This window comes from Strix aluco, chromosome Z (genome assembly GCF_031877795.1).
Source record: "Strix aluco isolate bStrAlu1 chromosome Z, bStrAlu1.hap1, whole genome shotgun sequence".
NCBI classification, from domain to species: domain Eukaryota; kingdom Metazoa; phylum Chordata; class Aves; order Strigiformes; family Strigidae; genus Strix; species Strix aluco.
The window spans coordinates 32,873,898-32,900,344 of NC_133971.1; the positions used below are offsets into that span (position 1 = coordinate 32,873,898).

Below are 26,447 nucleotides of genomic sequence, written 5' to 3' on the forward strand. Positions count from 1 at the left end.
CCAGCTGTTCTCAAGGTGGAAATTAGGGCCCTCCCAACACATACTCTTTACAGACTTAGAGCTTACTTGATGATATCTCCATAAACGTGTAATATCTTCAGCTAGAAGAAAGAAGGGTATGTACCATTTCTTCAAATATCTTTGCATATTGTTATGTGTTAATTTGTCCCAGAAACACTATTCTAATCTGCATACTGACTGAGATATTTGTTTACCTAAAGAAGAGATTAAACAGACACAATGTCTAAAAAGATGGTGTGGCTTTCTCTTTAGAACAGTTGCAAAATATAACTGTAGCACTAAACAGAAGGATCCCTTAAAACAACAGTCTGTGTTCTTTTGAGGACACACTTGTGACACTCTCAGAAAGCACTCCACTACTCCTAAGCGTAATTATCAGTAGCAAACTGAGAGCAATAATCATCGCCTGTGAAACTGAGTTTATTAGAGTGAAATAATCCACGCAGCCCAGAAGCTGTCAATAATGCACCTTATTAACACTAGGAGAAACTTTATCTGGATTGATTTCAGTGAAATGAATTACTTGCCTTTATGCAACACAGATATGAAATGTGCTGTGTTAAAAGTGATAAAGGTTGTGCATGCAATATGAATATATGGAGGTATTTCAATGTCTTTGGTCTACCTCATATTTTAATGTCTGGAAGTTTAGCCAAATGTAATTTAGAAGGCAGCTGCTAAATCAGTGCAAAGATATCAGAATCAAACCTAGAAAACTAGCAGTCTCCATCTTCAGGCAACTCAAGACTTACCAACTACTGAAATAAATTTAAGGCCCAAGAGCTTCTTGTCCTGAAGGCAACAGCTTTTCAGAACACCGAAAACGGGAGCTGTTCTAGGTAATTTTCCTTTGATTCCCTTTTTACAGTACAGTGTGTTGTATTGTGCTTAGGCTTTGTTGTCTATGCCATGTACATTATCTGGCAAGTTTATGTACATGGATGTTGGATTTAAGTGTTCTGTAAATATAACACATTTTTCTTTTAGTTCTTTATAAGACTGTATTATACCTTGGTTTGTTTTTCCTGAGAAGAAGCAGAAGAAAAAAGTATGTCAGGAAGGCAACTGGCACTTTACACATATGAAAAACTCAACAAGTACAATTCTACTTTCTTTTAGCACTAATGTTATGATGATGTCTATTTCTCTCTTCCACTTCCCCTGTACATTACTGCCTCTTGTTTCATGACATTTTAGCATTTGTCATCTTCCTATTTAAAAGATTTTTTTTTTTTCCTTAAGTTGTAAGGAAAGTTGTAACAATCTGTCTTCCTAAATTCTTAAGGAAATTCTGTTCTGGTCTTGATGGACCTTTCAACAAATATTACCTGATCACTGTTATGAAAGACCTAAAAATCTTATAATATTTCACATGGTAACTATGTATGTGTCTCTCACTTGAGATAAACCTCTCTTCCACATAGAAAATTAATATAATCTTATTTATTCACACCAATCTCCAGAAGAACATGTGCTCTAACACCAGGATGGAAGTAGATTATTTGTAGCTTCCATAAACAGTACGACTCTCTTTTCTACTGTCCACTGTGTCTTTCAAAGCAAAGGACATTCTAGGTAGCCAGCTTAATTTACTGTGTCTTTTTAAACTTCATTTTTTTATGTCATTGTTGCCTCAACAGCTTGCTGCTTCCTTTAGGGCAGGTCCATATGTTTGAGAAAAAAGTAAACATCTCAAATATTTCCAAATTTCTTTTTGATTGTGGTACCCTTGAAACTGATCTATTTTTAAACACCCATTACAGTTTAATTTCAAGTGAAGCATCCAGGATGATTGACTCTGACCCAGGAGCACCAAAAGGAAACAGCAAGTGATACTAGTGGGTCACTCCCTACTGTGGGATTGGAGGCACTCAAGTGGTGATCTGACTTGTCTAGAGAAGTTAGCTGCTTGATGGGGGCTCAGATCCAGGATGTTATGGTGAGACAGTCAAAGCTTGACTGACCCTCTGACTATTAGCCCCTGCTGTTTTTTCATGTTGGAATCAATTATATGACAAGGGGCAACCTAGAGGATAACATATGTGACTACAGAGCTCTGGGGACAATAGGGTATTGGGACCCAGGTAGTGTTATCCTGAGTCCTGCAGGTAAGAGGACAGAGTGTAAAGGAAGGCACATAGTAAGAAATGTGGCAAATGTGCTTTAAATTTGAAAAGCTCCAGTTCAAAATGTTTATAAGTTCAGAAAATTTAATTTTTATACAACACTGATAGGTGATCAAAAATAAATTACAAAAGAATATTCTGCGCTAAAGTACAGTAGGCTTCCTAAGGTTAATGTGAATTCTAATGAAAAAAAAAAAATAGTAACCAAGCTGAATGATATATTCCTTGAAAACAGTCTATTAAAAACATAGATTAAAAACTTAATCAGAAGTCTAGATAATACTACATAGCAGAAACAATATAGATTAGGTTTTATTTTGCTTGGTTTGCTCTCTGTTGTTTTATTTTGTTTTGTTTGTTTTGGTTTGGTTTAGTAAAGGGTAAACTGATCAGTGACAGTATTTCAATTTGTTAGCTTTGATTTTACATCCTGAAGGCAAGAAGCTAACCACTAAGAGGCATATAATTGCAAACAAATTCTTGTTTGAGTTGAATATTTTTAGCTTGTTTCCAATTTTATTGTTCCTGGAAGTGGAAGAAATATTATATACCACCTGTTTCATGTACTAAAACTGTGGTGAACTTTGTTTTTCTCAGTTTGTACTGGAACTATTGTACATGAGATAGGAGGTTTATTTTATAATGTCATATAAACATCTATTTTACATTGTAATTTGCACCAAACAGAAAATTAAAGTGTGAACAGCAGATGCAAAATGGACTCAAGATAGCACATTTTCTTTATGTAACTTTATCACAAACCAGAACTCTCACAGCTTTAAAGAAAATTGTCTAATGGAGTGTTACTTTTTTTTTCCCTTCCCAAGTACAAACATATTAAATCTGGTGTAAATGCTGGATTTACTTTTTTTTTCCCTACAGATCCTTTGCTCCCCTGATAAAAGATTTAAAACTAGGGTAACTTTGGGATTGGGCTGGGATTTGTGTGGAATGATGGTGGAATTCTCTGAATGAAATAGGGTTTTCCATGTTGATGCATATAATCTTGTGTCATCTTGTATACAGCTGTCCGTTGAGCAGTCTGTGGCACGGAACCGGTACTGTGCAGGGCATGACACAGATGTATCACCATGTTGGAGCATGGTAAAACATGCCTCAGACAGCAACAGGAAAGAGATATGGGCAAGCTGCAGGAGTGTAAAAAATTCTCTGAAAATAATAGATAAAGAAGACCTAAACAGTACTTTATTATATACTTCCAAAGAAGTGGTAGCAAGGGGTAGCCATTGAGCAGGTTTATTTCTGACATTTCAGAGATGTGGTATTTTTAACAGTCGTCAATTAAATCAGGCAAGTTAGAGACACTAGCAAACTACTGCAGGACCTTGATGATTATCGTACTTAATGCACAAGCATTGCATTCTGAAATAAAAAATAAATTTAAAAAAGTGAAAATTACAAAAGAAATCTGGGGATAGCTGAGTTCATGATAAGATTGCAAACTGGGCAAAATTCTCAGTCAGAAAGAAAAGAAACTCTTGGTTATTGACAGAGGAAGCAGAGCTTGCAAAGCAGAGGAAGTCACCCAGAGATTGAAGATGATGGAAAGATGAGGATGTTCTAACACTGCAGACAGTAGAGAAGTTGAGAGTGGAAAAGAGCCCACAAAATGCAGATTGTGGTGAACATCACATTCTTCTGCAAACAACAAACTACAAACTATAGGGCAGGGACAGTGGGCATGGCATATGGAAATAACCACCCTCAGGTTTTTCCCTATTAAAGTAATACACTATGAGTACAAACACGGTAACTCCAAATAGTGAAGACAATTGATTTCACTAGTTTAGCCATGAAACTCCAACAGAACCATCTAAACACTTTTAAAGCAGTATCAAAGTGTCTTCCCAGTAGGTAGAAAATGGAAAAATCCTTTTCTCAATCCCAAATCAAAATGTTTCTAGCTTCCTATAAGAAAAAGAATTGCAAGCGATCTCTTTTCTAAGTTAATCTAACTTGCAGCTATGATTTGGAAAAGAATAATGCTTACAGAATAGTAAAAAAGTAACATGAACTCTTGTTCTTAGGAGTCTGACAGTGCTGCAAGTTGGTGAAAAATTCATTTCTGTCTAAAAAGGAAATAAAATAAATCACAACTACTCAGAATAAAAATTAAAACTAAAATTCCAGTTATATTCTGGAACAATATATATAATACATTCAAATTCAAGTCCTGTGATCTCAGTGCTGTATTATTTAAGTAGATGGTGGCTTCAACATGCAAGTAACTTTTATTCCCTTTCAGTTACTTATTAATCAAACAAATGTTGCATTTTATAAAAGAAAACCTGACTAAGCATTTTATTCTACTAAAAAGAAACTTTTATAAAGGAAGCTGTAGCCAAGGGTAAGCAAAATAGTATTATTTAAGTCTGTTAAAACAGTATGAATGCCTGCCTTTGTTGTAAAAGGTCATAGAATTACACTGTTCTTCACTTTAATAAACATCTGTAGCAGACTGTGAAGTTGTTTTGGCTAAAGTGAGTTAAACTACTGTTCTGGAGTAATTATAAATCAGATGTTTCCATATTTGTGTAGAAGCAGGGAAGGTGAAAACTACTTTGGCAGCACCTGTTGATTCTATAGCACTCTTTTTTTCCCTTTTTTCCTAACAGCTATTCATAAGAATTGAGTAAGACCTGATGTATTTTATTTATTTCTTTTTTTTAGATTTAGGACATATGAGCTCTCTATGATGTATTTTAGCACACATATGTTCAACTTCTTCATGTGCAATACAGCGAAGAAAGATATTTTAACTGCAGATGAATGACCATTACAACTGTTGAGGGTGCCTACCGATCTCACCTCTGGTGCTTAACAGTTTTTCCCCTTATGATCCCTGGATGGATATTGTTTTCTCCCTCTTTTTCACTAGTTTTTAAAAACTTGTTGTGGTAGTTGTTGTTCTCATGAAAAACCTTATTCTCTCTTAAACCAACATTCCTTGATAAAATACTTTGCTTAAGAAACAACTGTGATCACATTAAATTCCCTACTTCTGCAGCTACTCAGTTGAGGCTCCTGTCTGACTTCCATAAACTGTTGCAGTTGTTAGAAGAGCCAAATCAGGGACCATGAAAACCTCAGTTGTGTGGAATTGTTGACAAATATTACTTTTAACGGGCCTTGATCATAGAGTAACTAAAAGCTTAATGTAGCCGTATAAATTACTGCTTCATCCTATCTTAGTCTTAAGATCTCTTGGTTTTGGTGGGGTTTTTTTAATAATCATTTGTATTTTTATTCATGGCAAAGTTCAAATTCACACTAGAATTTTGGAAATATAATTCCCTTTTGAAGTTCAAAAACTACTGCTGTTATTACAATAAATTTATTTATTACTGTGATCAAGTTTTCTCTCCCATTGTTCATAAACACCCCAAAACAGAGTTCAAAAGCAAAAAAATAAAAAGAAAAATGTTAGGCTTGTACTCAGGGGGGAAAAAAAGCTTTCTGACTATAGTTAGCATTCCTGGAAAAAGGCATTTGTAATGAAAATACTGCTAGAGCCTATCTGTAGTTGTGCTGCAACCTGGACAATGTTAGCAGGAGCATTACGCATGGGAGACACACAGCTTTATGCTCTAGAATACCCACAAACTACTAAGGCATTTTCCATAATTTACTTTTACGAGCTTCAGTTTCAAATGAATTTTACAGACTTAATGGTTTGGGAAATTATTATGGGAAACAATAATTCAGAGTTGACCTTTTCTAAGCTACCTGTTATTTGATTGGTTTAGCTAGCAATGTCTTTAATTGAATTTGTCAGCAACAAAAATATGTGTGCTAACAGCTGCTGACTTACATTTTATAATTATTGCATTACCTTAGATAAATATTTAAGCAGGTGAAGAAAGAGTGGGAGTAAAACAAAGTCACCTACAATAGCACGAAGGGAACATCTCAATGGAGAGGTTGTTTCTTTAGAAATACATTTCTGAATTAGCAGAAGTCACAACACACTTTTGTCATTTAGTGAAAAAAATTACAAGTTATACATGAGAGGATGTGCAGAAATAATGACTAAATACTGTTATTTCCATAGCCAGAGCTTCATAGTACCATCAGAAAAATTACTCGAAAATTCAGGCTCAAATTCTGCAAAGCCTGACTGCTGCTCACCAGCCCCCAAAAAGCTCAAATACAGACTTCTTCTTTGTGCACATGAATAATTTGTTGTTGTTGTTGTTAAAGAGATACTCTGAACTCTCTAATTAAAATAGGATTAAGCAACCAGAGTGCTGAATTTACATAGAAAAACATTATATAAAAAATGAAATTCACTTCCAAATAATTCAGTTCTCATTTCTTGCTATTGAAAAACTATATAATTTTGCACTGATTTTGTGAGGAGGGAAATCTTGGGTTTTGTTTGTTTGTTTACAAAAGTATCATAGTGTCATTAAATCACATGGCAAAGAGAGAAATCATGAAATGTGTCACTGTCTTCTAGATTTAAACAAAGAATTTTTGGAGAATAAACAGCAGTTTCTTTTGAACACACTGCTTCTTTCACCCTATTTGGAAAACCTTTTTGTAGGTTTTTTTTTAAATGGGTTCTGTCTAATTTCTTCCCATTGAATTAAAGGAAAATGTTCACAGGTTCTACGTCATTGCTAAAAAAAGAAAAAAAAATATCACTTTGAGGAAAACATATCACTTCTTATTAACCTAGTGGATAGAATGCATGTGACATTATCTGCAATTCCAACTCACACACCAGGATTAGGCCTTCTTATTTTCTAGATAGGATTCTTTTTCCTGTTGTCAATACTGGAGCTCTTCACTTTGGAACTTAATGAATAGTTTACATCCGGTTATCGAGACATAAAAGCACTATATACTATTCAGAACATCTAACGCTGTTTGGATAATGTGGGATTTATCAGAGGCATAAAAAAAAAAAATCTAAGTACCAATCAGCCTCCTCTGAAGGAAGCAGTTTAATGATCAGCCTCCTCTGAAGGAAGCAGTTTAATGGTTGTACTAGTCTGTATGAATGAACTATATGAAGTGTGAAACAACAAATGACAAATATTTCAGAGAAGAAATGTACATCCAAAGTCATGGATCTTCTCTAATGTTTCTGAAATTACAAATCTTCTATTTTAATTAATACTTGTAATAAATTAGATAAACACATTTCAACCCGTGGAGAGAAAAAAGTATTGTATTCCTGTGTAGAACTGTCATAAGCCTTGTTAACATCTCTTATATTCAATTTCTCCTAATTTAAATAGAAAACATTCTACTTCAGGGACATAGGAATATATGCTATTGCCTATAAAATAAAAGTTTATGTATGAAAAGAGATTTTTCTCTAAGTATCCAAGACATCTGCTTTTTTTTTTTTTTTTGCTAGTGGACAAATAAGTAAGAAAACAGCATAGCTGAGATGATCTTGTGCTGCTCATAGACATAAGCAATTTGTCAAAAGATTTTTTAAGACATGAAGAGCAAATATGGAAAAGCAGTAGAAATCTGATCCTGTGATTAGAAAAACTATTAATAATCCAAATAAAAAGTTAAGACCATTATATTCTTTGCTGCAATTCTTATGCAAGCATTTTAGATAAATGGGAAATTTTAAAATGTTTTTAAGAAATCCACAATTAAAAAGAATATTTATCCAATATATTTCCATGGTGCACCTTGCATTACAGTCTTTATAAACAAACAGTATCTACTGTACACGTGTTTTCAAAAATCTCTACCGTTAACGGATGTATGATGAAAATTAGGAAACTACAGATTTTAAAAACCTGTGCAGGAAGCCAAGTGTCATGATGGTATAACATCAACCTATCAGGGGCTTGTTTTACACTATGGCTGTGGAACTCATGACACAAGCCATGTCATACATCACAGTGACACATTTCATGCAAATCCCTTCTTTCTATATGAGAGTATGTTGCTTATCAGAAACACATTTCCATTCATTCTAAAGAGAGACAGTAAAGGTCAAAGTGTGTGAAGATAAACACTTCTAATAAATTACTTTTGCCAAGTACTTGATTTTACTCATCACCCAAAACCAGGTAAAACCAGACAAATCCACTATTCACCTCTTATGATTTCTAGTAGAATATCAGTAGGGTATCCTCAGGAGATTCAGATGTACTTTAGCAGCCCTGTAACAGTTACCTGTCTAGTTTTAGGCAGGGAAAAAGGCATTTTCATACTTGGAAGCTATCATCCATATTACTGTAGGAGTGTAATCATGAATCAGCCAAACTAGAGAAACTAGTTATTTATAAAATCAAAAGTTGTTAAAAGCACAAAGCAAGCAAAGTAAAGGATTTTTGCCTTTTTGGAATCTTGAATGTTAAGTCAATTGTTAAAATATTGAGTATGGCTTTTTCATATGGGACTTCACGAAAAAGTCAAACCTGAGGTATCCTTTTAACACATGTCTGTCATCTACTTTAACATAACACTGTCATCTACTGGGTCACTCAACGTCAGTGCTCAAGTTTAATGAAAGAATAAATAAAAAAGGTGGTAGTCTTCAAAGTTTTTTGAGTGGTTTATAAAACAGAAAAGTTGATTAAATTTATCAAAGATTTCCTAACATAAAGAGAGAAGAAATAATACACAGTATTTTTCATTATGACATTTCAGAATTGTATATATATACTACTCTAATACTTAAATCTATAAAACAATGTCTAAGTTTAACAAGTGCAGTAACACTGAACATAGTTTTCACACTTTTCTATTATGGAATGGCTGCCTCTAAAGTCCAAATATGCATGTAGAACACAATCAGTCTGAATGATTACTTAGTAACATTTGGGTTTGGCAAGGAAGCCAATTGTCTTCCAGGATCTGACCAGGAAATAACAAAAGAGGAACATGAGCGAAAGTAACTGCACAATCATCGTGTTCACTAGCTAAGAGTAGGTACATCAATACTTGCAATGCTTTGAAGAATCAAAGGAACAATATTGAGTATTTGAGAAGTAGTGAAACTGCATTTGAATTCAAAATGGAAAAAATATATTAAAAAAAATCACTTTGGGTGTCTTGTCTTCAGAAGTCTGATATCCTATATATCCTATATATCCTATATCCTCATAACTTTTATAAAATACAACAGATCTTCAACCGCTGTCTATTCTGGAGAGACTATTATCATCCTAGATCACATGGTAATTAATTAGTCTTAGTTTTACACATAAAGACCACATTTACCAAAGTCAACTGTACTATTCTCTAAAAAGGAAATACATTATTAGTTATTAAAATTATACATACACATATATACGCACAATAATTGTCTTGATTTAAAAGGATGTTAATTTTACACTTTATTACATGTAATCACTGTTATTTTCAGGCAATTAAATATTGTTGATGTAAGAATCAGGATGTAGTATAGAGATGAAAAGATTAAAACCAGAACAAAAAACATTCAAACTTACCACGCAAAAGGATTTTAGCAAGTTATCATTTCATTTTAAAATGTTTCTAAAGTTCTCTACCAAGAATACTCTGAGGGAGAATAAGCTTTTTCACTACAAGGTTTTGTCCAGTTCCACAAAACATATCATGACTCAGATAAAAAGCTGTTATCTGTGAATAATGAATTACTTTTTAGGCGTACACACCCTCACCAGGCAATAAGGTCTCTCAAAACTGTACAAGGTCTTTAAAATGGCATTTCTGAAATAATATTTTTTTAAAATGATCCTAACATTTAGGAAAACTGGTGAATACATTCACTTATTTTTGAACATGGGATTATAAGGTACACATAAGATATTTATAAGAGAAGGCTGACATATATCTGTAACAACAGGTCATATTAAAAATGCTCTTTAAAAAGTTCTGGTCCTGAATGCATTCATTTACAATAAGAGAGAAAATGCTATTAATATGTCACAATTAGCCCACAGATCCTTTGTTGCATGAGTTCAGAATTACCTGTATGTGAAAAGTAAAAATATACTTATAGAGATGTAACAGTTTCTTACTTTCAGACTATATTATAACCTTCTCTGATTTACAACTCTACAGGTTACCTTCTGTGACTCAACTACTATGGTCAGCATACAGCTCCCGAGAAATATTGAACTGCATTATATATTTCCTTATACTTCTGTTTGCTGTGTGTTGCATATTTGGGAGCAATACCAATATTTATCTGAAAAAAAATACAGATAATGAATGGTTTCTATTGTATTTGTACTAGATCATTAAGAAGGAAAAAATTTTGTATTTTCAACAGATGCATTTTCAAAATGCCTAACCATTCTGTGAAGATTTGCTTGATTCAGGTTTCTATCCAAAGAATGACAGCACTCCAGAAGAACTAAACTGCTTGAAGCATCTCTATTTTGGGGGACAAAAGCTTTTTCATTAGTAATGTTTCTATGCTGTACCAAGACCTTTTGCAGTTCCATTAGGGCTGCTTTCTTAACCACTATTCCTTCTGTAGAAATGACTGCTTGACTTATGCTATTCTCATTTTCAGTAAGGATATTTTTAGGAACAATGCAGATTTTATCAAAAGAAGGAGGTTCTTTTTTATTCTAGTTTTAAGCTTGATTGAGAGGCAAAGTGAATTTTGTGATGATGGCAAGTGGTTAAATGAATTCAAATTTTTTACCAACAACTGCAATACTGCCTGGGGAGGGGTAGAGTGGGGGGTGGAAGTTCACTTTTTTCACAGGGCGCCTCATCAGTTTTGAGCCACAAGACCATCTTTCTGACTTGAGGTGCAGCTGACTCTGCATAGACATCTGGGCTTTGACCCTTATGTTGTGAATGCAAGATGTGAACTATTGTCATATCATCCCTTTGTTGTTATACCATGTGTTTGTTTTGTAATGTTGTTCTTTATCCTCACCATTTGAACTCACTCCACCATCACATTTCAGGGAGCCAAATAACTGTCAAGTTAAAAGAATGTTCAAACTCAACCAATCTAAACTGGTTTCAAAAATATGGCCTAGAGGTTAAAGCTTTAATATTCTAATTTTAGCTTGCCGGGCTATTGAGCTGGCAGTTAGTGCTAAGAATTTTAATACACTCATGTATTCTTATTCATGACATGGAGTTCACAGAATCACAGAATCATCTAGGTTGGAAAAGACCTTGAAGATCATCTAGTCCAACCATTAACCTAACACTGACAGTTCCCAACTACACCATATCTCTAAGCGCTATGTCAACCCGACTCTTAAACACCTCCAGGGATGGGGACTCCACCACTGCCCTGGGCAGCCCATTCCAATGCCTAACAACCCCTTCTGGAAAGAAATGCTTCCTAATATCCAGTCTAAACCTTCCCTGGTGCAAATTGAGGCCATTCCCTCTTGTCCTACCACTTGTTACTTCATTAAAGAGACTCATCCCCAGCTCTCTGCAACCTCCTTTCAGGTAGCTGTAGAGGGTGACGAGGTCTCCCCTCAGCCTCCTCTTCTCCAGACTAAACAACCCCAGTTCCCTCAGCTGCTCCTCGTATGACCTGTGCTCCAGACCCTTCACCAGCTTCGTTGCCCTCCTCTGGAAATGCTCGAGTAATTCAATGTCCTTTTTGTAGTGAGGGGCCCAAAACTGAACACAGTCATCGAGGTGCGGTCTCACCAGTGCCGAGTACAGGGGTAAAATCACTTCCCTGTCCCTGCTGGCCACGCTATTTCTGATACAAGCCAGGATGCCATTGGCCTTCTTGGCCACCTGGGCACACTGCTGGCTCATGTTCAGCCGGCTGTCAATCAACACCCCCAGGTCCCTCTCTGACTGGCAGCTCTCCAGCCACTCCTCCCCAAGCCTGTAGCGCTGCTGGGGGTTGTTGTGGCCCAAGTGCAGCACCCGGCATTTGGCCTTAGTGAAACTCCTCCAGTTGGCCTTGGCCCATCGCTCCAGCCTGTCCAGGTCTCTCTGCAGAGCCTCCCTACCCTCGAGCAGATCAACACTCCCACCCAACTTGGTGTCATCTGCAAACTTACTGAGGCTGCACTCGATCCCCTCGTCTAGATCATCAATAAAGATGTTAAACAGGAGTGGCCCCAAAACTGAGCCCTGGGGACAACACTAATGACCGGCCGCCAAACGGATTGAACTCTGTTCACCACAACTCTTTGGGCCCGGTCATGCATACAGTTTTTTACCCAGCAAAGTGTGTGCCCATCCAAGCTGTGAGCAGCCAGTTTTGCCAGGAGAATGCTGTGGGAAACGGTGTCAAAGGCCTTACTGAAGTCAAGGTAAACTACATCCACAGCCTTTCCCTCATCCAGTAAGCAGGTCACCCTGTTGTAGAAGGAGATCAGGTTTGTCAAGCAGGACCTGCCTTTCATAAACCCATGCTGGCTGGGCCTGATCATCTGGTTGTCCCGCACGTGTTGTGTGAGGGCACTCAGGATGAGCTGCTCCATCAGCTTCCCAGGCACCGAGTCAAGCTGACAGGCCTGTAATTTCCCGGATCATCGCTCCGACCCTTCTTATAGATGGGCGTCACATTGGCCAATTTCCAATCTGTCAGGACCTCCCCGGTCAGCCAGGAGTGCTGGTAAATGATGGAAAGCGGCTTGGCGAGCACCCCAGCCAGCTCCTTCAGCACCCTCAGGTGTATCCCATCCGGTCCCATAGACTGGTGTATGTCTATGTGATGCAGTAGGTCACTGACTATCTCCTCCTGGATTGTGGGGGGGGTTGTTCTCGCAGTCTCTGTCTTCTGGCTGAGGAGGCTGGATTCCCTCAATACAACTAGTCTTGTTATTAAAGACTGAGGCAAAGAAGGCATTAAGCACCTCAGACTTCTCCTCATCACTTGTTACCATGTTTTCATTTCTAGCAGGGGATGGAGGCTCTCCCTGGTCTTTCTTTTGCTGTTGACATACTTATAGAAACATTTCTTGTTCTTGATTGCTGAAGCCAGAGTAATTTCCAGCAGGGCTTTAGACCTCCTGATTTCCGCCCTGCACATCCTCACAGCCTCTTTGTAATCATTGTGAGTGGCTAGCCCCTTCTTCCAAAAGCCGTATAATCTCCTTTTCCCCCTGAGTTGCACCCAAAGCTCCCTGTTTAGCCAGGTTGGCCTTCTCTGCTGCTGGCTTCTCTTACAGCACCTGGGGACAGCCTTCTCCTGTGCCACTAACACTTCCTTCTTAAAGAGTGCCCAGCCTTCCTGGACCCCTATACCCTTCAGGATCGTCTCCCAAGGTATCCTGTTAAGCAGGTGCCCAAACAAGTCAAAGTCATCCCTTTGGAAGTCCAGGATATCAGTTCTGCTGCCTCCTCTCCTGGCCTCTCTAAGAATAGAGAACTCTATTATTTCATGATCGCTGTGCCCTAGTCGGCCTCCGACCGCCACATCATCCACCAGTCCTTCTCTGTTCATAAAGAGGACATCCAGCAGGGCACCTTCTCTGGTCGGTTCTCTCACCAGCTGCGTCAGGAAGTTATCTGCCACACATTCCAATAATCTCCGGGACTGGTCCCGCTCTGCTGTGTCGTATTTCCAGCAGATGTCTGGGAAGTTAAAGTCTCCCACAAGAACAAGGGCAAGCAATCATGAGATTTCTCCTAAGTGCTTATAGAATATTTCATCCACCTCTGTGTCTTGGGTGGGTGGCCTATAAGACTCCCACTACGGTATCTGCCCTGTTGGCCTTCCCGCTGATTCTAACGCAAAGAGACTCCACCCTGTCCTCACTATACTTGTGCTCAAAGCAATCATAACAGTCCTTAACATGCAGAACCACCCCACCACCTCTCCTTCCTTGTCTGTCCCTCCTAAAGAGCTTGTAGACATCAGTGGCACACTCCAGTCATGGGAGACATCCCACCATGTTTCTGTAATAGCCACTACATCATAATTTTCCTGTTGCATCATGGCTTCAAGCTCCTCCTCTTTGTTACCCATGCTGTGTGCGTTGGTATACATGCACTTCAGATGGGCTGATGTTTTGCCCCCTTCCCCCTTCAAATCTAGTTTAAAGCTCTGTCAATGAGCCCAGCTAACTCCTGCCCCAAGATCCTTTTCCCCCTCTGGGACAGTTTCATCAAGAAAGCTTTAACAATCACCACCTTTATGATCACAAAATTAAAATATTGCATACTAGTTGCCTATATCTATATTTTCCATCTTTTTCATAAACCACAACAAATCAATTCTAAATAACGAAGACCTATTGTCTCTTCTTGTATGTATCTTAGTTATCATTGAAATTTGTGCAGACATATCCTGTTCATCCAAGTTTACACATGGAATCTGAGACACAGTGAAGCCTGAGGGATATGTTTTATATTTCAGCATTACCAAAATTTCACCCTTAAAAAGAATTGCATGTTGACATTTTCAGGACTGAAACTTCTCAGCAAGCAGAGAAAAGCAAAGAACTGAATTTCTTATTAAAAGAAATTGATATGTAAGAGAAGCAACCTCCATTCAACTTTGAAAATAGGCCTTTTTCATTATTATGAAATTTTGCTAAATGAATTTCTGTAGGAGATAAAGTTTGCACAATTTGCATTTATTTTTTCCATAACATCTGAAATAGAAAATGTATGGAAGTTGAGAATTGTATAACATGGTATATCTGACATAGATCCAGAATTATAAAACTGATATAAATCTTAAACAACTCAAACTTTGGTATAAGTTCTACCTTTTTTATTTTTTTCCATTTTTTATTTCCCATTGGCTTTTCATTGCTATTGATTCCTTCGGGGCAATTTCTTACATGTGATAAGGTGACAGGGTTTTAGCCTAGGAAATTATAAGAATATACCTTTATGCAAGATTTGCATCCTAAAAAATTGGCAGCAACCTAACTGCAGTCAATGAAGGCTTCTTTAACTGTGAAATATCAGTATTAATATTAACTTAATATTTAATTAAAAAAAGACACTACTGGAAGAGAAGGCATAAATATATTAGATTTTTATTTATTATATTTCACTTTAAGAATTTCTGAGAATACGTTTATTGATTTGGGTAGAATACACTACTGCATGGAAACTACTTGTACTTTTACAGTAAGAATAACCAGGTCAAGGGGATAATTTTATTACTTCCAGTAAAAACAATTTATATTTTAGCTAACTAAATTAAATAAAAGGAAGACCAAATTACATGATTTAGATCACACTTTAAGCTGTTACTGATTTGAAAAGGTAAGAAAAAAATTCTTCAAAAGGAAACTGTATCAAAATGGAATTTTGTTGTTAACATTCACTCAAATACATAGGCACCGCTTGTGTGAAATGACTTCTGCTTTCAGACCAAGATGTAGTAGGTGACACTATACTCCAATGATATCACAAAAAAACAGTCACTCAGAAGACTGATCAGAATAAATATCTGCCTGGTCTAAAAAGTAACAGACTTTGGACTGGTTGATTTTTATATATTAAAGTCAGAAATTATTTAGCCTGTTTACTTTGCAAATTTTCCATTTATCAACAAGAATAGAACAAAATCAAGAATAAGAATCTATGCTATGTCAGTGGTTCTAACTCTGCAATTGATGTACATCATATAAAGTCCATTTCTATGTCCATAGAAAATGAAATAGCATAAAACTTTATTCTTCTCAGTATCTAGTACTTTGAAAGGTTTTCTTGTACTCATTAAATTCTGGAACATTAAACATATAACAAGGATGTATATAACATACATATATGTTATGTATAACATATAACAAGGATGTATAATGGAGTTTTTCATATAACAAGGATGTATAATGGAATTGTAAAACTATTCTTCTAGCTTTATTAATGGATAGATAGAAATATGGAAAAATACCACAAAATGATATCTAGCTTAACAAAAACCATATAATTTCTCATTGAAAGATGAAGATTTGTATTTCTTAGCACTCAAGCTCCAGCAGTAACATAAGCTTTCAGTTTATAAGGAAAAAAAAAAAAAAAAAAAGAATGAGCATGGTTTATTAACACTGATTGGTCAAGCAGTTGGAGGTCAGAAATATGGAGAGACACCAGTCACGATTCTCTGAACTGTAACTTACAATCACTGGACCCTTCATTATTCAGAACTGTTCTAACACCTAGAAATATGTGACCATCACTCCTGTTGTCTCTGCTCAGGGTCTAAAAGTAAAAATTAAAAATAAACTTATTTCAGATACAAATTCCTAGTCAGGGACTGTTATATAAGAGTTACCAGAGTACTGCTAAGATCAACAGAAGTCATGATGTAATTTATTAGAGCTTCATAAAAGTTGCTTATCCAGGGAACATTGACAGGACACAGTGACCTCTGAAATCTATCAGCCCTCCCTGTAGCCAGGAAAAGAAAAGCCTCTACAGATTTTTCATACTTCAGTGGGAGGGGGAAGAGTCAATTCTGGAAAAAGACTGACAAATAGACCTCTGAAATTTGAAAAGCTGACAATATCAAACATTGCTGAGTTATTAATTCTCTACTGAACTAACTACAATAATCACCTGGTTTATTAGATGTATAGGAACCTAGGATTTCTGGAAAATAGGCACTGAACATGTATGAATCAATTGTTCTGTTCATATGATATAAAGTTAACCTGTAAATACAGAACAAATCTGATGCCTCTGTGATTCAGACTTCCTACAGATGAAATCAATCATAGACTTAAAATTTTGGAAATTTGCCAAGAGATCCAGGAAGACATTTCTCAAGTTTTGTCACACAGACACAACACTGAAGGATATTGTTTTAACAGTTAAATCTGAAATGACAATTTAGCTCATCAAAGTAATAGATCTATACCAACTTACCACCTCACCACAATGTCCTTACAGTGCAATCAATGACTGGAGGATTAAAAGTGTAAGACTCTTCAAGATTTCCCTGAAAGAGAAAATAAAACATCTTTTATTTGCATTTCTACAGTAACAACAATAAATTCTGAAGGGTTCAAGCATCAGAAGAAGTTAGTATACTGGCAATAATTAACTTCTGCAAACTCCTATCATTGAAAGACAGCAAAATGAAGTGGAATTTCTAGAGTAATTCTGACGTGAAACAGTCTAGATCATAAATGGTCATATATTAAATTATTTGAACTTGATATTTTCTGATTGAAGTGTTCATGAAATTGCAATTGTGTTTGCAACCACATTGTCTTAATTATAAACACTTCCTTGCTATGTCATTGTACTAGACCAACTCTTTTTCAATGTATTATTTTTGGCGCAAAGATGTAGTTTCTTAACTGAAACTTATGCTATTAGCTCATTAAGTACACCAGAGGTATTACCAAAGCCTGCAGTACTTGCACAGGCAGTATGTTAATCAGTAAATTACCTTCACAATTTGTGAACACAGAACTATAGCCTTGCCAATAGTAAAGCTATCTGTTCACATATCACAAACCAATGTCAATCTCTACCATATAGATGTCCATTCTAACTTACTCAACTCTTTCTCACCAGAAGTCAGACTTATAGAGGTTCTATAAACTACTCAGTCAAAACTGATGGGTGTCAAGTACACACTGAATGCAGGAATCACCTTTAGAGCCTATATTTGAATGTCACTGTAGGGAGATACAATTAAAAAGCACCTTTCATTTCAATTGTGAGTATATTCATACTTTGCTAATTGTCCCCTACTTCCACACTGGTCTGATTTCATATTATTTATAGCTTGAGAGTAAAAGATAAATGCTTTTGTGACAACAGCATTTCTATCATGCAAAGATATTCCTTTCTAAACTGCCTTTTTCTTTTGTTTCTTCTTCATCTTATTCACACGTTATTCCCTTTCTGCTTTTGTGGAATGCATTGGCCTGCTGACCCTACAGGCAAGCAGCCTATCTTGGCTCCCAAATATTCTTAAGTTATTTCATCACATTTGAATAGTCTAGACAAATTATTATCTACCTTTTCTTCCATAATAAAAGATTGTTAGCAGGGGAAAAAAGCAAATGAAAAAAACTCCAAACTCCAATTGTTTTCTCATTATTGTATCAAGCAGGAAATTTCTGCTTTTTGGTGGGGCTGAGGTTGGTATTTTCATGCTAAATTAATTTGTTTATTGCTTCACCTGTGTCATCATCATAGGACTTCTCTATAACATTATGGTTTTGTCCTTTCTCCCTCCTTGTTTTCTACCTTTAGCTTGCCTACCTGTCTTATCCATCCTTCCCTTCTTGAATTTTATGTACCTTAATACTTTTCACGCTCCCACCTTCCCACTGTCTTCCATAAATATCTAATTGTTTCATTTTTCATGCTTGTAGTGAATAGCAGCTGGCTTAGCCTGACCAGAGATACTCTACTTTTCTTCTCATCCTTCTTGTGCTATCTTCTATGGGCCTTGATGACATCTTCACTTTTGGTACTTCCTTTTCCCTTCTTTTGTCTCTGGAATACATGTTCCACCTAAATTACAATCATGAACAAAAAAACAGAGGAAGCAGATTTTGGTCTTTATGCTGTTATTCTGTAGGTCTTGTAGACTTTATCCTGACAGACTCCTCTCTTTGTTCTAAAAAAACCCCTCCCAAAAATATAACTGACATGTATATTGTGACAGTAAGAATGAGGTAATAATGTAGATGCACAAAGAATGTCAGCTTTTTAATCTTTTGCTCCCCTCTTATATACAGTGGACACGCATCACACTTTTCATATGTGCAAGATGTCCACAAAGAAGTTAACTGCTATTGAAAAGTTAACCTTCCACTAAGAAAAGAATATAAAAGAAACATTTTCTGTTACCCAAAAGTACAAGCATAACTGTCACTGCCAAGAGTTCTGTACTCTCAGTAGAAGTACTTTCTGTCATTCACAACGGTGTAGTGGCCCTGTGTGTTAGAGAATGTTATGAGAGTTCAGAAATCAAGTATAGTGATAACAGGTTTGAGAGTGTTTGGATTAGGTTAAGGGCCAATAAAGCAGATCTTGCTGTGGGAGTCTGCTATAGACCTCCCAACCAAAGCAGTGAGGTGCATGAAGCTTTCTATAAACAGTTGGAAAAAATGTCACAGTCACTTGCTGTTGTTCTTGTGGGGGACTTTAACCTCCCGGGTATCTCCTGGGATCACAGCACAGCAGAGAGGGAACAATCCAGGAGGTTCCTGGAATGTGTGGAGGATAACTTCCTCATACAGCTGGTGAGTGAGCTGACCAGGGAAGGTGCCCTCCTGGACCTGCTTCTTGTGAACAGGGAAGAGCTTGTGGGGGAAGTAAAAGTTGGAGGCCATCCAGGGTGCATGAGATGATTGAGTTTTCAATCCTTGGAGAAACAGAGGGAGGGATTAGTAAAACTGCCATCTTAGACTTCCACGGGGCAAACTTTGACCTGTTCAAAAGACTGATTGACAAAACCACTTGGGAGACTGCCTTGAAGGATATGGGAGTCCAAGAAGGCTGGACATCCTTCAAGAGAGAAGTCTTAATGGCACAGGACCTTTGGAAGAGGGGGCAGGTCTCTCATGAAGACTATAAAGATGTAGTGAAGTTATGCAGGGAGAACATTAGGAGAGCCAAAGCGCAGCTAGAGCTCCACCTGGCTACAGCTGTTAAAGATAATAAAAAATGTTTCTATAAATTCATTAACAACAAAAGGAGGATTAGGGAAAATCTCCCTCCTTTATTGGATGCAGAGGGAAGCATGGTAACAAAGGATGAGGAAAAGGCTGAGGTGCTCAACGCCTACTTTGCCTCAGTCTTTAGCAGCGGAACTGGCTGTTCCCTGGACACCCAGCCTCATGAGCTAGGAGATGGGGAGAGGAAGCGGAATGAGGTCATCACAATTAAAGAGGAAGTGGTCAGAGACCTGCTACACCTCTTGGATGCACACAAGTCTGTGGGACCAGATGGGTTACACCCAAGGGTGCTGAAAAAGATTTGGCAGATGTGCTCGCCAAGCCGCTTTCCATGATTTACCTGAAGTCATGGCTAACTGGGGAGGTCCCATTGGAATGGAGGGTGGCAAATGTGACACCCATCTACAAGAAAGGCAGAAAGAAGGATCCAGGAAACTACAGACATGTCTGTCTGACCTCTGTACCAGGGAAAGTCATGGAGCAGGTCATCTTGAGTGCCATTAAAAGTCATATAATGGACAACCAGGGGATCAGGCCTAGTCAGCACGGGTTTATGAAAGGCAGGTCCTGCCTGACAAACCTGATCTCCTTCTATGACAAGATGACCCAACTATTGGATGAGGGAAAAGCTGTGGATATTGTCTACCTGGATTTTCGAAAAACATTCGACACAGTTCCCCAGAGAATTCTCATAGAAAAACTGGCTGCCCATGGCCTGGATGAACGAACGGTCTGCTGGGTCAAGCACTGGCTGGATGGACGGTCCCAGAGAATGATGGTCAAAGGAGCTAAATCCAGCTGGCGGCCAGTCACAAGTGGTGTTCCTCAGGGCTCAGTGTGGGGACCATTTCTGTTCAACATCTTTACTGATGATCTTGATAAGGACACAGTGTATCATCAGTAAGTTCGCAGATGACACCAAGTTAAGCGGGAGTGTCGATCTGCATGAAGACAGGGAGGCTCTACAGAGAGACTTGGATAGATTGGATCGGTGGGCCAGCATCAATGGGATGAACTTCAACAAGGCCAAGTGCCAGGTCCTGCACTTGGGCCACAACAACCCCATGCATCGCTACAGGCTTGGGGAGGTGTGGCTGGAGGAAAAAGATCTGGGGGTTCTAATTGACAAGCAGCTGAACATGAGCCGGCAGTGTGCCCAGGTGGCCAAGAAAACCAACGGCATCCTGGCTTGTATTAGAAATAGTGTGACCAGCAGAAGTAAGGAGGTGATAGTCCCCCTGTACTCTGCACTGGTGAGGCCACACCTGGAGTATTGTGTCCAGTTTTGGGCACCTCAATATAAGAGAGATATCGAGGTGCTGGAGCGAGTGCAGAGGAGGGCAACGGAGCTGGTGAAGGGTCTGCAGAACAGATCCTATGAGGAGCGATTAAAGGAGCTGGGACTGTTCAGTTTGAGGAAGAGAAGGCTGAGGGGAGACCTCATTACTCTCTACAACTACCTGAAAGGACATTGTAGAGAGGTTGGTGCTGGTCTCTTCTCACAGGTAATTATTGACAGAACAAGAGGGAATGGTTTTAAACTTCAACAGGGGAGGTTTAGACTGGACATTAGGAAAAAAGTTTTCACAGAAAGAGTGGTCAGACAGTGGAATAGGCTGCCCAGGGAGGTGGTGGAGTCACCGTCCCTGGATGTGTTTAAGGGTCGTTTGGATGAGATGTTAGGGGATATGGTGTAGGGGAGAACTTTGTAGAGTAGGGCTGATGGTTGGACTCGATGATCCCAAGGGTCTTTTCCAACCTGAATGATTCTATGATTCTATGATTCTATGATGCTATTGAATATGATTGTTGTCTGCAATGCTTTTCATATTCAAGGATCATATCCTGCAAGCACAAGAGCAGTCCATCCCAACAAGCAGGAAGTCAGACAAAAATGACAGGGGGCCTTCATGGATAAACAAGGCACTCTTTGCAAAACTTGAACATAAAAAGAGAATATACAAAAGGTGGAAACAGGGACAGGTAACCTGGGAGGAATATAGAGACACTGTCTAAGCATGCAGAGGTGCAGGTAGGAAAATCAAAACCCAGGAATAGAATCTGGTGAGGGATGTCAAAGGCAACAAGAAAGGCCTCTGTAAGTATATCAACAGGTAAGGAAAGACTAGGGAAAATGTGGACCCAATGCTGAATGTGGCAGGGGTGCTGGTGAAGCAGGACATGAAAAAGGCTGAGATACTGAATGCCTTTTTTGCCTTGGTCTTAAGTAAGACCACCCTTCAGGAATCCCAGAGACCAGGGGAACAGTTTAGTGCTACAGGACCATCAGACCTTACCTGGGAAGATGATGAAGCAGCTAATCCTGGAAACCATTTCCAGGCAGATGACCGACAAGAAAAACACAGGAGTAGTCAGCATGAATTCACCAAGGGGGAGTCATGTTTGACCAACCTGATAACCTTCTATGGTGACATGACAGTCTTGGTAGATAAGGTGAGAGCAATGGATACTGCCTACTTAGCCTTCCATATGGCTTTTGACACAGTCCCCAGTAATTCCCTCATAGAGATGATGACAAAGTGTGGGCTGGATGAACAGAAAATGAGGTTGATTGAAAATGGGCTAAATGGCTGAGTTCAGGGCATCGGCAATAAAAAGTCTACTTGAAGGCCAGTAACTAGCTGTGTGCTCCAGGGTACAATATTAAGTAATACTACTTTCAATGCCTCCAGTAATGATGGGGATGGGGCAGAGTGTAGCCTCAGCAATTTTGCAGTTGACACAGAACTGGGAGGAGTGGCTGATACACTAGAGGTTTGTGCTGTCATCCAAAGGGACCTGAACAGGCTGGAGAAATGGGAGGAGTGGCAACGTCATGAAGATTAACAAGCAGAAGTGGAAAGCAGCTTTGCACAAATGGCCCTGTGGGTTGTTGTGGACACCAAGTTGCACATGAGTCAGCAATGCACATTTGCCACAAAGAAGACCAACACCTTCCTGGGCTGCAGTAGAAGGAGTATTGCCAGCAGGTCAAGGGAAGTGATTCTTCCCTTTTATTCAGAACTGGTGAGGCCCCACCTGGAGTACTGTGTCCATTTTTGGGCTGCCCAGTACAAAAGAGATATGGACACACTGGAAAGAAAGAATGAAATGCCATGAAGTTATTGAAGCGACTGGAGCATCTCTCCAATAAGGAAAGGCTGAGAGAGCTGGGAATGTTCAGCCTGAAGAAGACAAGGCTCAAGGGGAAATTCATCAATGTATATAAATACCTGAAGGGAGGGTGCAAAGCAGATGGCATCAGGCTCTTTTCTTTGGTGTCCATTGAAAGGACAAGAGGCAATGGGAACAAGGAGACACAAAAGGGTCTGGCCGAAGAGCAAGAAACAGCTTTTTACTGTGAGGGTGACTGAACACTGGAGCAGTTTGCTCAGAAACGGCTGTGGAATCTCTGTCCTTGGAAATGTTAAAAAGCCACCTGGACATGGTCGTGGACAACCTGTTCTCAGTAGCTCTGCTTGAGCAGGGAGACTGGTCCCGATCCAACCTCAACCATTCTGTGATTCTGTGCTATTTTATTCATGGCAGAGTTTGGTCTTCTTACACCTGCTTAGGCAGACTGTGATTGATAACCACCTTCCACCTTTTTCTATATCTCATTAGTGACATTCAGAAGCCACAATATTCCCAATGATTCAGGATAAAATAAAAGGGAGGTAAATAGCAATAGATGGCAAATCACAATCAAGAATGTTTCACCCTTAAAACTCTTTTCCCCTAAATCTTAGGGGAAACTATTTTTGTCACAATACCATAGCAGTTTCAGAGAAAAATATTTTTTGAAATGCACTGCACATGCAACACAAAGAAAGTTGTTGAAAATATGCATATAGAGAACTTTTTTCCCCTAAAAATCATAACTATGTTAAGACTCAGTGACATTAAAGGAAATGATGAATTTAGAGCAAAGCTTATTGGTTCCTCAGATTCTTTTTCTATGAGGGAAAGTACAGCTAAGAGATACTGAAAAAAGGCTATCTCCTAAAATAGGAAATAATTCAAGAAAATGCCAGCAAAGTAAATGGCATGGCTTTAAAATGGTCTTTTTCTCCTGGATTTAAATTTAAGAATGATCATGGATTTAGGCATCTATGACCTCTAAGTACCCAAAGATGCAGAGACATAAAAAACTCATCACCAAGTTTTCTGAATATTAATAGAAGGTACAACATAGCCTTGATGCAAACCCCATTGAAATCAACAGGAATCGTCCAATGATCTGATTAGGCTTTGACCTGGCCTTTCAGACTAACAACTTAATGAAGCACATGAATGAAGACCCAAAGTATCACTATAGACTAAGAACTCTCAATTGTATCCCAGCTAATCACAACTTAATGAAACAAAATATATTTTTGCAAGCTTCAGGATTTTAAAATCAGATTTCTCTACTTTCCGAACAGCAAAATAAATTGTGAGGTATATATATAAAATATATATATATATATTACTCAATAAATTGGTCAAACTAAATCTGGATTTTTCAGTGGAAAATCTCACCCAGATCTACTACAAAACTGAAAGTAAACTAGATTACAAGGAAATTATACATGTTGCCATTTTAGAAGTACTAGAACACTGTAAAGGAATATGGACTGGAAAACTTCTGACCATGTACAATCTTTTTTCCAGAGTGAGCTTTACAAAAGAATAAAAAGGCTTCTTTTCTAGTGTTTACAATCTAAGGAGGTGAAAGTGGGAAGGTAGAAATAGGCAACTGCCAACAAGTCATTTTTCCAGTTACTGGTCAGTCAACATTTCCTAGTCAACATTTCCCATAACTGGGTCTCTGGAATGTGCATCAGACTTTGGGTACTGAGCACAAAGGCTAACAAAGAAGTTACAATTTGAGGTCTTTTGTAAGAAATCTGCTACATTGCTATGCATGGTAAATCATGTTTATACATATAGTGTTTTTTAAGCACTGTTTAACAGGCTGCATTTTGATCCTGACAGCCTAGCCACTTTAAATTCCTTCTCTTTTCCATTTCTGGAAACAAATAGAGAAGGAAGCAATTCTGAACTGACAAACCTTTATGCCACCTCACTTCCAACTCCCATTACATGCTTTCCATGCAGAAGCAAGTACAAGATGGTTTAAAAAGAGAAACCAGATAATTAATCAATTATTAATAATTATTAATTATACTTCTCCATCATGTACCAAAAGTCTTGGGAGTCTAGGGAGGTTCCCGCTGACTAGAAACTATCTAATGTTATTCCAGTTTATAAGAAGGGCATGAGGGAAGACCCTGGAAACTACAGACCTGGTAGTCTAACCTCAGTTACTGGAAAAATTATGGAGAAAATCATACTTGGTACTATTGAAAGACATCTCAAGGACAATGCAATTATCAGGCACAGTTAGTGTGGGTTCACAAAAGGAATGTCCTGTTTAACTAGTTTGATAACCTTCTATGATAAGGTCACCAGCCTAGTGGATGACAGGAAGGCAGTGAATGTAGTTTTTCTGGATTTTAGTAAGGCTTTTGATACTGTTGCTCACAGCATCCTTCTGGACAAGTTGTCCAACTGTGGGATGAGTGGGTTCATGGTGCACTGGGTGAGGAACTGGCTGAGGGTAGGGCTCAAAGGACTGTAGTGAATGGGGCTATGTCTAACCACCAGTGTTCCTCAGGGCTCAATTCTAGGGTCAGTTCTGTTCAATATATTCATTAACAATCTGGATGCAGGAGTTGAATGCACTATTATCAAGTTTGCTGATGATACCAAACTGGGAGGTTCTGCTGACTCTCTTGAGGGATGAGAGGCCTTGCAGAAGGATATAGATATCGATTGGAGCACTGGGTAATGATAAATGGGATGAAATTTAACAAGTCAAAATGCCAAATTCTGCACCTAGAGTATCACCAGGCACAAGTCTAAATTGAGGGAGGAGTGGCTGGAGAGCAGCCCTGCAGAAAGGGATCTGGGGGTGCTGGTTGACAGCAGTCTCAATATGAGCCAACAGTGTGTCCTGGCAGACAAGAGGACAAACCACATCCTGGGGTGCATGTTCAGTAGAATTTCCTTTTCAGTTAATAATGGTATTTTTCTTTAAGTATTCTTTAAAATAAGCAGTACTTCCAACCAAAGCAAGTAAAACTAATACATAAAATATATTTTAAATAGTTTATTTACTAAGCATAAGAACAGCCTGCTTTAAATAGATTCATTTCTTGTCATTTTCTTGAAAAGTAATAAAGACAATCTGTGTACATTTAAAAGAAAGATGGAAAAAAAAAATAGAGAAGAAGAGTTATAGGACTGAGTCCTAAAAAGAGAAATCAGAAGAAAAAAAAAATCAGTTTGAACCATTGCAAAGCTGTGGTGGTGAGACAGAAGTTTGGTAAGATTAACTTTTTCCTATATTTGGGGGCATGCGTGCCTTTTATCCCACCCCTGCCCCACACTATTTTTTTCTACCTACCATTCCATGGTTCTTTTCTATTCTTACTCAATTTCTTTTAGTAATTTCACTGTTAGGGCTCATTTAATTCTCATCCCAGTATCATTAAGGTTATCAGTATATAAGCATAGCTATGAGTCTAAATCACAGACGATAAAACCTCAGAAATCGCCAAGATCAGCAGTGCAGCTGAATATCATAGGGTACCTCTGGAAACTCCTCTATTTTGTTTCCTAAACTTGAAGACACAGAAAAATCTCCAATACTTAATAAGTGGCTGTTGTTTATTTAAAAGCAAAAAAACCCACAAAACCCTTCTCCGGAAGAGAACGGTGG

At 38.2% G+C, this 26,447-nt stretch overlaps 1 long non-coding RNA gene across 2 annotated transcripts in view; it reads right to left on the reverse strand.

Moving 5' to 3' along the window:
- LOC141918564 (uncharacterized) overlaps positions 1-26,447 on the reverse strand; it is an 846,297-nt gene that overhangs the window by 548,045 nt on the left and 271,805 nt on the right. For both annotated transcript variants that reach the window (XR_012621719.1, XR_012621720.1), the window contains exon 3: positions 16,905-16,977. This is a non-coding gene — a long non-coding RNA (uncharacterized LOC141918564). The remainder of the gene's footprint in view (positions 1-16,904; positions 16,978-26,447) is intronic.